The sequence below is a fragment of the Podarcis filfolensis genome, assembly GCF_964270895.1.
Source record: "Podarcis filfolensis genome assembly, chromosome: 12".
In the NCBI taxonomy this organism is placed as follows: domain Eukaryota; kingdom Metazoa; phylum Chordata; class Lepidosauria; order Squamata; family Lacertidae; genus Podarcis; species Podarcis filfolensis.
In genome coordinates, this window is record NC_139614.1 from 47,335,104 (window position 1) to 47,350,857 (window position 15,754).

At 43.9% G+C, this 15,754-nt stretch overlaps 1 protein-coding gene across 4 annotated transcripts in view; it reads right to left on the bottom strand.

Moving 5' to 3' along the window:
- The window catches only part of DPP6 (dipeptidyl peptidase like 6), a 491,459-nt gene that overhangs the window by 331,107 nt on the left and 144,598 nt on the right, over positions 1-15,754 (bottom strand). The window lies entirely within an intron of this gene.

The window sequence follows — 15,754 nt, forward strand, 5'->3', positions numbered from 1 at the left end:
AAAATCTTGCTGTGTTTTCGCTTCACCTTACCATAAAACAAAAAACAAAAACAACCCTTCATTTGTTACCTTCAATTACATCTGGAAATTCCTTGAGACTTTAGGGCTGCTTGAAGAGGAAACAGTTGCAGAAATGTCTACTTTCCAGTAGTTTAGCATGAAATCTCAGCATGTCTGGATTTTGTTTGCCAGAGAGTCAAGCTTGTATGTTGTTTTTAACCTAAGTATCCACATTTACATGTGTGTTATTTTTACCTTTATAACAAAATCATTTTAGTCATTTCTCAGGCAACAAGTGAAATGGCCCTGATGATCACAAACTAAATAAATTTGAAAGGGGGAGTGGAAGTGCAGCAGAGGCTGTTTAAATTTGTGGCTCTGGATTCAGGTATGTAAATTGACCATAAATCCACTGACAGAAGGCTTAGAATTCTCTCTGCACCACACAAATGTTACTTTCAAGCTTTGGATTTTGATAACCATCACCTTCCCTTACAAACCCTTAGCAATCTCTAATTCAACCCATGGCTATATAACCTCATAATATTACAGAAAGCCTGGTGAATGAGATTTCCCCCACCCCCTCCTTCAGAATACTCTCTGATAATATACACTTGGAGTGTTTTTAATCAATCCCTTTATGAAGTTACAGAAATTGTCTCCTATTGAACTCCAGCAGAGCAAAGAGAAATTTTACGGTTTGCCAGTAGGCAGATCAAATGAAAGAAATGCAAAATAACGACTTTCAAATTAAATTAGGGCTTTCTCAGGTTGGAAAGGCACACTGTGCTTTTTAACAAGAGAAGAATCCTTTGGGGAATATTGAGAGCAAACTCCAGATGCACAATGCAGCACTATCTAATTTACAATAAATCACAGGATAAGGAGCTGGCAGTGAAGTCCCTCTTACAGCTCTGGGCCTTCTTGAATATTGTATTCCTCCTAAAAGTTCAGATCATCGGGTAAACAGGGGGTTCTTGTAACATGGATTAATGCAACAGGAGCAAATAGTCCTCCTCCTCCTCCTCCCTTCAATGGATATATATTATGTATAAAAGTTAGGGTATATCCAGGTAGCAGGGGATAAGAAAGAGAAGACTCAGTAGGATCTAAATTCCATCCACTCTTGCAGTTTCACCTTGAACCAGTTTAACCAAGATACTAGAGTATTTTAATGGAACAGAGTGTGCTTGTCTTTTCTTAGTGTTAATAGCTACGGTGACAAACAATTTGCTTATTGTCTTCAACCAGAACAAACAAACCTGGCAATGCAACTTTTTGAAATGCAACTTGGATGGGCATTGTCAGGAACATAGTAGGGAGAAAAAATAGTTAAAACTTCCCCTTCCCACCCACCTGCACCTCCTATGGGTCTAGACTCTAAAACTCCACCCCATTGCTGTTATTTAGATAACAAAAGCCTGGACATTGATCGAGTTGTCTAGTTTGCCATTAATTGTATGGTAATTGCAAGCATGCACCATTTTGTGCATAGTGAAAATCACTGATAATTTCAAATTCATGTCCTTTCCATATACTCGGGTTTGTTTGGTTTTGGCACATTCCACTGCTTTGGAAAGATCCATGAGCATACAAAGTTGAGAACTGAGGAAGCAGAACTTGTTTGCAGTGATTTTCCTGGGATGACCCAAGATCTGCAATGACAATAAGGTGACACCACAACTCCAAATTTATCATTTATAACTTGAAGAAAGGACAAGTATGCTGCCAGATATATCTTCTTAATCTTTTGCAATTTCATTCCTCCTCGACTTTCTCTAACCCTATAAATATCCGACTTGTAGCCCAGGCAACCCTCCATCCATCAAGTGCCTGAAAAGTACAGCCTGCATGTTCCCCCAAGACTAACCTTGTCACTTCATCACATTAGCTCTTGTTTCCATCTCTGACAATCTCTGGCCCTGTGCTGAAGAGCCAGAAAGCCACTTGCTTTTGTAACAGAACACTTTTACAAGGGGGTGGGGTTAGGGGAAAAGCAGCAGCATGCATGTCCTCGCTATCTGCTATATTATCCTTATCTAATTGCATGCACTTTGGCTCTATCTGACATTTTCCAAACAGCAGATGCTTATTAGCTCTTGTTAGATAAAAGAACGCGTGTATTTAGAGTGATTATCAGTTCCCAGACCTGACTTGCTGTAACAGATGGAGAAACCTTTCGCCCACCTAGTGTGGAAGGCAAAAAAACTAGCTGGTTTTTGTTGCATTCCTAACAATGAAGTAAGTTTTATTGAATTCAGTGAAGCTTACTCCCAGGAAAGTCAGGTTAGGGTTGCAGGGCTGTATTAATACTGAAGCTTATTTCATCTAGGGAAGGGGCGCGTCATCTGGGATCCTGTTATCAACACAACTTCAGTATTAACGAATTATTCCTAGAGTGGTTTCAACAATTAATCTCTCTCCCCAGGGGACTCTGGGAAATGTGAGGAGGATAAGGGTTTTCTGACGACTCTCAGCACCCTTAACAAACTACAGTTCCCAGGATTCTTTGGAGGGGAGCCATGGCTGTTAAAATGACATAATAGTTCTTTAAATGTATGGGATGGATGTGGGCTTGGAATTAAAAAAATTAAAGATCAAGAATATGTTATTTTCCACACAAAAATCCACTCCTAGGATTGTATCCAATGCAAATTCTACTCGGAGTACACCCATTGAAATTAACAGACAGGACTAACTCAGTTCCATTCATTTTGATGGGTCTACTCTTCAGCTATGCTTGGTTACCCCACCCCCCACCGCTTTCCTTCACTTTAGCACTATAGTTTTGCAGGAGTAATAGTGCTGTTGCCATTGTTAGACAAGTGAGAAACTCTTGGCCATCTATGCGCAGAGATCAACCAGTTGATCCTAATGTAGCTTCTGAGCACCCCTGAACTACATAGCATGCAAGGAAGGGAAGAGAAAGACTAGCATCATCTGCAATACTTATAAACTTATATACTTATAAACAATATACGGTGGTGATCTCAGATTAAGGATTGGGGAAAGCTTCTTAACCCGTATTAAAAAGAAGTTACATCAGGGGTACATCAGTTCTGAAGGTTAAGAGAAGTGCTATTTCTCTCCAGTGTGCATTGTCTTTTAATATGTAATTTTATTTCATAATGTGTGTTATAACTGATTTCTATTATGATTTTTTTTTAGGTCAGCTTGTTTCTAACATCTGATCTTATCAGTATTTCTAATGTATATTTTATGTAGAGGTTACAATGACTGTGCAGTATAAAAATCCTGTTACATAACAAACAAACAAAATCTCTATAATCTTAACTCTGTAACTAGTTTTCTATCACTCTCGTTTTTCTGGGCACTGAAGAATAATGCTGTGTTGCATTTCACTACTAGTGACAGTCAGTAGCTTAGATGGCTTTTTAAATAGGGATTAGACAAATTCACTTCAAATAGGTCTGTCAATAGCTATTAGCCATGAAGACTAAATGGAATCTCCATGCATGGAAGAAGATGGGAACAGAATGTGGGGCTTCTTAGACTAAATGGACCTTGGCCTCATTCCCAAAGGCAAGTCTTAATTAATTTGGCCTAACGGACCCACCTAAGGCACGGTTTGACTCAGCATGTCATCCAAACCTAGGCTCATGGTTTAGCTCTCCCAGACAAACCATGAGCTTTAAACCATAGGATAAACCTTTGTTACATCTCATGGTATGTCTGGTGAGAGCTAAAACAGGAGCCTAGCTTTGGATAACATGCTAAAACAAAACCAACAGAGGAGCAAAGCAGCTGCAATCTTCTCTCTGGGAGCCTGTATGTTCGCTTGTTCATGTTAAGCCATGGTTTGGCATAGTGTGACATGCAAACCAGGCTGTTGTTTTTCTAAATTATTAATAAATATCAATAAATCAAATCTACTCTGCAACCATACAAATGCCGATGCCATACAAATGCCAGCATGGGTTTCTTAAAAATAAGTCCTGCCAGACCAATCTGATTTCTTTTTTTGATGGAATTACCAACTTGGTGGATCAGGGAAATGCTGTGGACATAACGTATCTTGATTTCAGTAAGGCTTTTGACAAAGTCCCCCATGATACTCTCATGAGGAAGCTAGTAAAATGTGGGTTGAACAAGGTAACTATTAGGTGGATTTGTAGCTGGTCGACTGACCGAACCCAAAGAGTACTCATTAATGGTTCCTCGTCATCCTGGGGGAAAGTGACAAGCAGGGTGCCGTAGGATTCTGTCCTGGGCCTGTTATTATTCAGTGTCTTTATAAACGACTTGGATGAAGGAATCGAGGGGATACTCCTCAAATTTGCAGATGACACCAAACTGGGAGGAGTAGCTAATGCTGCAAAAGACAGAATCAGAATTCTAAATGACCTTAACAGATTGGAGAACTGGGCGCAAGCTAACAAAATGAATTTCAGTAAGGACAAATGTAAGGTTCTGCACTTAGGCAGGAAGAACCAAATGCACAAATATAGGATGGGGGACACCTGGCTTACAAGCAGTACATGTGAAAAGGATCTAGGGGTCTTGGTGGACCACAAGCTACAGTCTGGTACAGCAACAAAAAAAAAGCTAATTCTATTCTAGGCTGCATCAACAGAAGTATAGTGCCCCAATCAAGGAATGTAATAGCCCCACTCTAGTCTGCCTTGGTCAGACCACACCTGGAATACTGTGTCCAGTTCTGGACACCACAATTTAAGAAGGATGTTGACAAGCTGGAACATGTGCAGGAAGGCAACCCAGATGATCAAGGGTCTGGAAATTAAGCCTTATGAGGGGCACTTGAAGGAGCTGGGTATGTTTAAGCTGGAAAAAAGGAGACTGAGAGGAGATATGATAGCCATCTTCAGATATGTTAAGGGCTGTCACATGGAGGAGGGAGCATGCTTGTTTTCTCCTGACCTGGAGGGTAGGACTCAAACCAATGGCTTCAAGTTCAAGAAAGGGGACACTGACTAAACATTTGGAAAAACTTTCTGACGGTAAGACCTGTTGAGCCAGGGGACAGACTCCCAATAGGTGGTGGACTCTCCTCCCTTGGAGGTTTTTAAGCAGAGGTTGGGTGGCCACCTGTCATGAATGCTTTAGCTGAGATTCCTACATGGAGGGGTTGGGCTGGATGACCCTTGAGGTCCCTTCCAACTCTAAGATTCTATGATTCTATGGATCTCTGTGGAAACAGAAGCATCTCATGGCACTGCTTCAAATTCAGAAGATTTTTCTCCTTAATACTAACACAGTTGCTGAGCTATCTAGTAAATATTCAAATAATGAGGTTATGATACCATTTGCAAGGATGCTACATCAGTGCTACAGAGAGAAGTGCCAATGCAAATGTTTCATATCCTTTGTGTGTATATTTTTTTTATTCTTGATTGTTTACTGAAAATATAAATGCTTACTGCAGCAGACTGCTAGCCTGAGGGAAGTATTTTCTTATTGTCCTTCATAAAACCTGCATCTTCCTTACAATTTCCCCAACAATCACTCTCAGAACCTTGAATGCCAGGTTGCTAACACTTTCACTTTGTCCATAATCATTCCTTCAATCTGCTGAAAAATGAATTTTGAAGAACATTCCAATTTGCTTGTGCCTGGGGGTGACCATATTTCCTTCCTACATTCACCTGCCAGTACAAGGTAAAGTCTGCATATTATATTTTATTTAACTTGGGGACCCATTGCTAGGATGTGCCGTGCAACCACTGCATAAACAAGTTAGCTTCTCACAGGGTGAGGTGTGTGTATTCATGCTTAAAATAAGAGTTGCCAAAAAAAAAAAAACATTTTTAGAGACTGCAAATAATAATCAAAGACCTAATTACTATTACTGTACAAAGATTTGCATGAACAGGTGTGCTATTTTTAAACCAGCAAAGAAACATGACCATGAAATTGATTTTGAGTGGCAGAATGACTTCATCCAATGTTGACTACAGTTTGCTTGTTGATCTCTACTGCTCTGCCACTGAGTTTTACCACTACAGAGAGGAATGTCTGGTGAGACAGATTATTGGTGAAGTTAGTAACATTACAGTATGTTGTCCTAGAAGGCTAGTTAACCTGAGCACCATATATGGGCTAATCAGGCAGAAGAGGGCAGATTCCAGGGTCAAAATAAAGCTGGAGGAGGCAAGGTGAGGATGAGTAATTTTAAGCTGAAACAGAGGGCAGTGAAGGAAGTTACCGTATTTTTCGCACCATAGGACGCACTTTTTCCCTCCTAAAAAGCAAGGGAAAATGTGTGTGCGTCCTATGGAGCGAATGCAGGCTTTCACTGAAGCCTGGAGAGCGAGAGGGGTCGGTGCGCACCGACCCCTCTCGCTCTCCAGGCTTCAGGAAGCTATCCGCTAGCCATAGGAGACCCAGCTCTCCCACGGCTAGCGGAGTGCTGCATTAATCCCGAAGCTTGGGGCGTGCGGAGCTCAGCGCGCCCCAAGCTTCTGGGTGCCCGCAAGGTCTCCACTAGCCGTCTAGCGGAGACCTTGCCGGCACCCAGAAGCTTGGGGCGCGCTGAGCTCCGCACGCCCCAAACTTCGGGATTAGCGCAGCGCTCCGCTAGCCGTGTCTAGGCTGCGGATGGTAGCCTGCTTCCGGGAGCGTTGGGCGCCCTGAAAGCAGAGCGCCCGGCGCTTCGGGAACATATCCGCAGCCTAGGCAGCCCTGCGGGAGGTCCCGCAGGGCTGTCTAGGCTGCCGATAGCAGCCTGCTTCCCGGAGCGAGGGGCGCCCTGAAAGCAGAGCGCCCGGCGCTTCGGGAACACATCCGCAGCGTGGGGAGCCCTGCAGGAGTTCCCCGCAGGGCTCCCCACGCTGCGGATAGCAGCCTGCCGCCCGGCGGGCGGGGCGCCCTGAAGCAGAGCGCCCCTCGCGCCAGGCAGACATCTGCAGCGTGGGGAGCCCTGCAGGAGTTCCCCGCAAGGCTCCCCAAGCTGCGGATAGCAGCCTGCCGCCCGGCGGGTGGGGCGCCCTGAAGCAGAGCGCCCCTCGCGCCAGGCAGACATCCGCAGCGTGGGGAGCCCTGCAGGAGTTCCCCGCAAGGCTCCCCAAGCTGCGGATAGCAGCCTGCCGCCCGGCGGGTGGGGCGCCCTGAAGCAGAGCGCCCCTCGCGCCAGGCAGACATCTGCAGCGTGGGGAGCCCTGCAGGAGTTCCCCGCAAGGCTCCCCAAGCTGCGGATAGCAGCCTGCCGCCCGGCGGGTGGGGCGCCCTGAAGCAGAGCGCCCCTCGCGCCAGGCAGACATCCGCAGCGTGGGGAGCCCTGCAGGAGTTCCCCGCAAGGCTCCCCAAGCTGCGGATAGCAGCCTGCTGCCTGGCGGGTGGGGCCCGCTGAAGCAGAGCGCCCCTCGCGCCAGGCAGACATCCGCAGCGTGGGGAGCCCTGCAGGAGTTCCCCGCAAGGCTCCCCAAGCTGCGGATAGCAGCCTGCTGCCTGGCGGGTGGGGCCCGCTGAAGCAGAGCGCCCCCCACGCCAGGCAGACATCAGCCAGCCCCACAAGCTCGGGGGACAGCAGGGAGGCGCAGCGCCACCATCCCGCTGTTCCTCGACCTGGTTCGGTTTCCCTGACCTGCTTTTGGGGGGGAAATAAAGGGGAAATTTTTTTCCTTTATTTCCCCCCCAAAAAACTAGGTGCGTCCTATGGGACGGAGCGTCCTATGGTGCGAAAAATACGGTAAATGAAGATCGGATAACAACACAGTTGGAAAGTAAAGTGCAGGCTATACTTTTTTGCACAGAAAGAGGCTGCATGAAGGAAAAGGAAGCTATTCAGAGGGCCTTGGAAGCAGAAGTGATACCAGTGACTTCAATCTTATACACCTTTACTTGAAAGCTTAAGTACATTAAGCACAATGGGACTTCCAGGCATAATTCGGTTATGATATTAAACCAGTTATCCTAGCTTTCAGACCACTATAGTAAGTGTTGATCAGGGTCTTGCTTCAAAACGCTTTTTAAAAAAATAAATAGTTCAGAAAATGAATGACCTACTTAGGTTGCTCAAATGTCCAGGCCAAAACTTTAAAAAAAAAAATCATGCCTGGGGTTAGGGAGTAACAAAGTAGCATATGCCCCACTAGAGAACCCACTAATGGCCTCTAAATCACCATCATATATAACTTACATTTTCTTGCCACTGTAGTGCAGCTGAATGGAAGAGGAGAGGAATTGGCCACTGCCTGAGTGCTACACAGGCTCAGACCCATGCAGTTCTAGAACTGGCTTGCTTCCTCTCCTGGCTGGTTGTTGGGTCAGGGCTCTTTCACTCTGCAGGGTCTTTGGTTCTCCACACGGCCACCTGACTCTCTGCTGACACTGGGAGGGGAGATGGCTATGTGCAAGAGGATCTGCTGGGCACTGCAGTCTCTTGTATGGAACCCGATAAAACCCAGCACTGTAGAACAATGCTTAACTCCAAAGCAGTGAGCAGTATTTTTTCTCTTGGCATCATAATTGTTTCACATTACACATTTTAGGACCTACACAGTCTACACAACTTTGACTTTAAAGTCTGCTTTAAAACACCCCCAATCAACAGCCTGAGCTATTGGCAGCTATTTCTTTGATTCATAACCTGCCCATCTCTTTAAGCCTCAAAGCAAGAAACCGCTTTTATAAGCGAGTGTAAAATATCCACAGTTAAAGGGACAACTTGTGCATGATGCGAGGTGAAGCCATTTGGCTCAGGTGGCAGATCTAAACCCTTCCCTTGCCATTGCGCCACTGCCAGCCCTGCTGGGGCTGACCACACCTTTGGCACAGAGCTGTTGCCCTCACTGCTACTGGATCTGTGGGTGGTGGCGGTGGCATGGAGGACATTTTGGCTACTGTGGCAAAAGGTCCCGGGATGGCCCTGCTAAACAGGGAACAAATATATGGAAATGCAGCCCAAGCGAAAGTGTTCTGCCAATCGGTTATAATCAGCGCTTAGCAAAAGTGGCCCCACTTTCCTTAGTGAAATTTAATCTCCATTACAATTAGGAACCTAGGAAGGTATCTTGTACCAATGAAGACCGCTGGCCTATCTGGCTCAGGATTGCTGACAGTGACTATCTGTGGTTTCCCAGCAGAGGCGGTTTTAGGATAGCATGACTGGTTTGGCTGCACCGGGTGCCGTGCTGCAGTGGGAGCCACAACAATGCTGTAGAATGGAGCAAGGGGGGGCTGAATTTTAGCGCTACACAGGATGCCACTGGAATTTGAGAGCCCAATGTCCACCGCTGTCCCCAGGGGTTTCAGCAGAGCTCCCTAGACACAACAGTGATTGAACCTGGAATCTTCTACATGCAGAGCATGTGCTCTGTCACTGAGCTATGACCTTTCCCACATCAGTAGTTTTCATCAACTGGTAGCCAGTGGCATCTTGGAATGGGACCTCATTCCATGTGCTGTATTCTCACTAGCCGTTTGGGGCCAGATGGCTTCGTGTTATCATACACTGTTATGCAATACTGAATTAACTCCAAGCTCATTAGCACTTGGCATCCGAGTTCATTATTAGAAGGAGCGGAAGCGCTATTAGAGTGGCTACTTAGTTTCACATTATTATAGCTTTTGATAGCTATTGCCAACTATGTATGCAAAGGTAAGGGCCAAACTGGACAGGACTTTACCATACATTAAACGTAACTAGCGTCAGATTCACAGGTGTGGTGCAATATAAGGAGCATCTGCTGGGGAAGTTTATAATTCCTGTTCAGCCAGCAAGCCTAGCAGGGATGTAAACATTTCCACTCCAGCTACAGTGCCATGGGAAATCCCATTTGCTTTGAGAGGAGGAGGAGGAGGTTAAATTTCCACTCCATACTGGCCAGGATCCCAATATTTATAAATACATACATGCAGCTGATGGTATTAGCATTTTTAGAAGAAAAAGCCTATATGTTCAATGCAAAGATACACATAATATCCCATCCAACTGGCCCTAAAAGAGTGCAGAAATGAAGGCCAATCTTATTCAGGTCATCATCAGCTTCTTATCTTCTGTGGCCCTATGCCAATCAGCAGTCCCCCAGTTTTAGAAGAGGCCACAAAAATACTGTATTTTTGGACCATATTTTCCTCAGGGAAAATCCCCACTGCAGTAAAAGAGCAGATTATACCAAATGATGAATAAGAGAAGGCTGAAGTATTTGGCTAACTTTATAGACCTGATCTCTGACATTCAATCCCCTTTAACAGAAATAACTTATCATTGTGAATTTAATTTTAAAGGATTACTGTGATTATCACTTTTATTCTCAATGTTTTATGAAATTAATCAATATTTTGCATTAGAGAGAAGTGCTGAATTTCTCGTGCACTTGATTAATGCATTATTATCATCCCAGTAATTAAAAGTAACAGGGTTATACACAATCAGCATGTACATCTTACTCAGCACCTTTGGCAGTTGCCTGCAGAAATTAAGCTCATTAATCACCCTGACCACAAAGAAAAGTAAGCTGGGGAAAGCAACAGAAAAAAGCTCTGTTTCATTGGGGAGGGGCGGAATGTTCAAAGCCAATATCGAGAAAACCATTAGACTATATTCCAATATGGAAAACATTAATCTCAAAAGGAAAAAGTATGAGTGTGCTGCCAAAATTATAAATTAATGTTCTCCTGTTACACTGTTCTGCAGTTACTTCACATTTCTTCACCAGATACTATATCATATCCATATCAATTAATCTGGGCAGGCAGGTCTGCAACTAAGGGAGAATGTTTTGCACATACAGTATGTGTATTTGCAGTCTCCCAAGTTTTGAAGTGAACGTGTCGTGCAATACAAAACTTCATACTGCTTACCATTTATATAACTTTTTAGAATTTTAGAATCACAGGCATTACCTCAATAAAAAAAAAATCCTTCCAATAGCACCTTAGAGACCAACTAAGTTTGTTATTAGTATCCTTACAACAATTTTGTCAAATAGACTAGCATTATTCTCTCAGGTGGGGGGGGGAGAGAAGGAGATAAGACCATAGCTGAGATAATGATGGCTTTGCCTAATGGCTGCCTAGTGAGCCTGGGTTTCGCATATCACAAAGGTGCACCTTTCTTTTTCCTTTCTCTCATGCCGGCGGCTATCACCTTTGCAGGCCATACCTCAGACTCCAGTCTCTCACAAAGTAAGAACTGCTTGAGCCTTTACATCAATTACCTCTCCAAGATTATGAAATGAACGCCTGTGATGCTGCATTATTTTCTCTTATCAATTTTCCATGGGGGAGAAAGAAGAGCGCAGAACAAATCTCTAACATCTGGCCTTTGTTGTGGTCAGACAGCTGGTTTATTTTTCATTCCGGGTGCTGCTTCATTTGTTCCTCTCTTTTTTGCCCACCATTGAATCTGTTTTAGCTACTATTATAAGCTTCCTTGCAAAGCTAGCAATTTTTTTAAAAAATAATAATTCTTACAAGCCCCTGTGGTGCAGACTATGAATGAGCAGGGGTGGGTAGATGAGTTCAAGTCTCCAATCAGCTATGAAGCTCGCCTTCAGCCAGTCACTCCCTCTCAACCTAACCTACTTCACAGATTAGTTATGAGGATAAAAAATTGGGGAGTGGGAGCAACATAACAAGGTTGCTGTGAAGATAAAGGAGGATAGTCATGTACAACTCATTGGAGTGCGAAGAAGAAGAAGAAGAAGAAGAAGAAGAAGAAGAAGAAGAAGAAGAAGAAGAAGAAAGAAGAAGAGGAGTTTGGATTTGATATCCTGCTTTATCACTACCCGAAGGAGTCTCAAAGTGGCTAACATTCTCCTTTCCCTTCCTCCCCCACAACAAACACTCTATGAGGTGAGTGGGGCTGAGAGACTTCAGAGAAGTGTGACTAGTCCAAGGTCACCCAGCAGCTGCATGTGGAGGAGCGGCGAATCAAACTCAGTTCACCAGATTACGAGTCCACTGCTCTTAACCACTACACCACAGAAGGAAAGAGAGCACAAATAAAAGACAGAATAAAATAACTGGGAACGTCCTAGCTCACACTCATAGCAATTATGCTAACTTGCTCTCCAGGTGCACCATGTGAGAAAGGCTAGCTAGCAGGGCACAAATGATGAACAAGACAGCGTGTTGTGGTGGTTAGAGACTGGAATCTAGTGGACCAGGTTTCAAATCCCCCCTCAGCCATGAAACTCACTGGGTGACCTTAGGCCAGTCACTGCCTCTCAGCCTAACCTACCTTACAGGGTTGTCGTGAGGATTAAATAAGAAGTGGGGCAATCATGTATGTCACCTTGAGATCACTGGAGAAAAAGGTGGGATATAAATGCAATAAATAAATAAATGGGTTCCCATGTCTCTCTCTCACTGTTCAGGGTACTTTTTATGCCAACATATAATGGAATTACAATCAAAAAAATAATGTGTAGCTGCTACAAGGAGGAGATGCTGCATGCTGGATGGGGATATCCCCAGGGCATGAGCCAGTGGTTCACATACCTCTGGTGTAACAAAACAAAGAAGGGACCATGCTCTAGGCCAGGCATGGCCAAACGTGGCCCTCCAGCTGTTTTGGGACTACAACTCCCATCATCCCTAGCTAACAGGACCAGTGGTCAGGGATGATGTGAACTGCAGTCCCAAAACAGCTGGAGGGCTGAGTTTGGCCATGCCTGCTCTAGGCATTCTAACCCAATACTTATTGCAGATATGTTTCATTTTTAAATGTCTTAATTATTGGGGGGGGGGGCTCTTTTTAAAAAAACTCAATGAAGTGAACAAATACTGAGCTAGTGAACAGGGCATTTTGTGGAACAATGTACTCTTAAGATGTTCCCTTATATGAAGTAGAACCTGTATATAAGTCTCGATATATTTTAATTGGGCTGAACCTGTGTGACAAATGCTCAACCACTTTTATGAGAATGCTCTCATTAAAAACAAGAGCTCCCTTACCCAATTTTAGCCTTTAATATGAAATTTATATTAGAAGTCTAATCCTTCTAGAAAGGGGTTCATAATGCAATCACCAACAGAGCAGCCAGTTATCAAGCATCATTGCATACAATATTAGCAGGATTTAGCAGGATTTTCAGCAGCCAGGATTTCCAGCTACTGTGCAAAGCAGATTCTGTAGAAACCTACCAAAATCACAGATCTCTGCACCTCATTTAGCTGCTTTTATTGTTGCACGTCACCTTTCCTTCCCTCTTAATGTCGAAATTGACACTAATTTACATTAAATCTACATGTAAAAGTCTCACTATTCTGAGCACTGCTTTTGCAAGGAAGAACTTTGATTTCTGTTCTTTGCCATTTTTTGCCAGTTGCCAAGGTCAGAAATCCTGCCTTGGCTCATAAGCTGAACACTCCTCACTAGCTGACAGCAAGCCACTGAAGGCCAATAAAGCCGCCAGTTCCCTTTAAATGACCCAGTGCAAAGTATGCCAGCAAGCAAGATCTCCCAGTGGTAGAGCTGGAAAGGTTTCAGTACCTGAGACAGCTCCCCAAGAGAAGCACTTTTCAGAATGATTGGAGACAGGAAGAAAAACACAGGATTTCCACATTGCTGTCACTTAGCACTTGAACACTTAAACAGCTCTTTAAAAAATAAAATGACTTCATCCTAACCCTGCCAGATTAATACATGTTGTAACTCTAAATAGCTCCCACTTTATCTAAACTTCTTATAAGCTTATATGTTGGAGTGTTCTATTTTCAAAAGCCTGGCTCTACACTTTCTATACCCCTCTACCCACAATTTGAATGTTAATGCAACATATTCTGAAGACATGTAGGTCTGCTTTTGTCTCCCAGATCCTAGAATTTGTTAACTTTGGGGAAGAGCTGAAACAGCGACTAGGGTAAAACCAGACAGAAGCAGCTAACCTTCTAGTATACAGTTGTTATATCTGTGACTATAGGAGTAAAGGAGGGTGCATGTTCTCATTAATAAATAAGAATAAGAATAATAAAATTTTATTCATACCCAGCCCTCCCCAGCCAGGGCCGGACTCAGGGCGGCTAACACCAAATATAAATTACAATAAAATGTAATAGAAAACAACAACAACAACAAACAAACAAACAGTTAATGAAAATACGGCTTAAAATACAGCTTAAAATTAATTCCCACCATATTGTTTTTAAGCCTTCGGGGAAATTGTGTTTCATGCTCTGATTCCTTTTCTTTCTACAGTTCAGTAGACTATTAGGAAATGGAAGGAATGGACCAGGTGAGAGGTGTGTGTGTGCCTGCTCAACAGGTCTTACTCACTAGTAAATGTGTTCAAAATCTCAGCCTTAATGAAGCAACTTGGGAGGATAAGTAGTGTCAACAAAAATGTCATGCACACGATAAATCGACTATTTGTGCTACAGTTTTTGATTATCAGAGACAGCTCCAGACATCTGTCATATTCAGAACTGGGGCTGGGGTGGAAAAAACATAAGCCCCAAGCAAAGTATTACAGAGAGAGAAAGAAACAGAGAGAAACAGTCAGTGGAGGGATATACCTTTCCTTTCTTTCCTTTTAAAAAAAGTCATTTCTTTGCTTTATCATGCCGCCATCTAGTGGTTAAAGCCTGAGATAGGATGGACAGCAGTCAGACAAACACAAAATCATTTTCATTGTTTTGTTTCAAAAGGATAACCCCTAGGATTCCGAGTTAATTAAATTTAGATCTTTCTTTACCCTCCACTAAATATTACAGTGATACTAAATAGGATTTAGCTTTAGGATCCTTTTTTTAAGGTAGTGGAAGTTAATTCCCCTTTTACATCTACTGGTTCTTAGGAAACAGACCCTCCTCCTCTGTGGACTCTTTCCATGAATTTTGTGCTTATCTCCTTGCTGGGAGGAGGGGAAAAGAGAAGCCCATCCCTCCAGCTACCTCCCACAAAACACGTTCTCGATCAGGAAATAAACAGGCACAAAAGAAAATCCTACGACTTTCCTTGGCAATCTCTCTCTCCACGGGGATCTTAAGTGAGTGAAGCCGAAAGGAATTGTTTTTCTCCTGCCCCCACCAAGTTCCAGGCAATCACCAGTTTGTGATAATTACTAGTGACTTCTATAATTAAAGGCTGAGCACAGCTGCAGCTCTAATGGAAACTTCAGATAAAACAATGCCGAGAAATACGTATTCTTCGCGGATGGAGCGAAACAACCTCAGACGCGAAGAGCCATTATGGTGCGCCGCCGCCCACCCCCGAAAAAACTTTTAAGTTACACATTTATTTAACATGCACAAAGACACACACACCACCACGGAGCTGCATCTGAATAGGAAACCTAATAATAAGGCCATCACTACAGGCTAACGGTGGCGATGGTACACAACCTGTCTAATTCTCTTCTTCCAAATCAATCCAAGAGGATTTTAACTTTTTCCCCCCTCCCCGTTCGCGCCATCATCAACCCCAAGCAGTCAAGCAAGTACCCTGGATGAGTCACTCGTTACTAAGGCAATATGCAAATACAAACTCTTTGAAATCTCTGCTCCCATCAGCAGGAAAGAGGGGATGGTGGGGCGGAGGGTGGGGAGAGAGAGAGGAAGAGGAAGGGAAACGTGTTTGCTCCAATTTACACTTCAGCACCTCCTTGGAGCTTAATATAGCCTTCCAGTTGCCTGCTTTGTTTCTTGGCAGTTTTAAAGCAGCAAAGGGCGGAGGAAGAGAAGCTGGAGGCTTCGACAAGGGGCGAGAAAAAGTTATCACCGGAAGAACTGAAGAATTTCCTAACAACCTACAAGAGTCAGGGCAGTTTGGTAGGAAACAGCCCGAGCCGTCTGCATTTTGACTCTGTGCTGCTGCTGAGTGCAGTGGGAC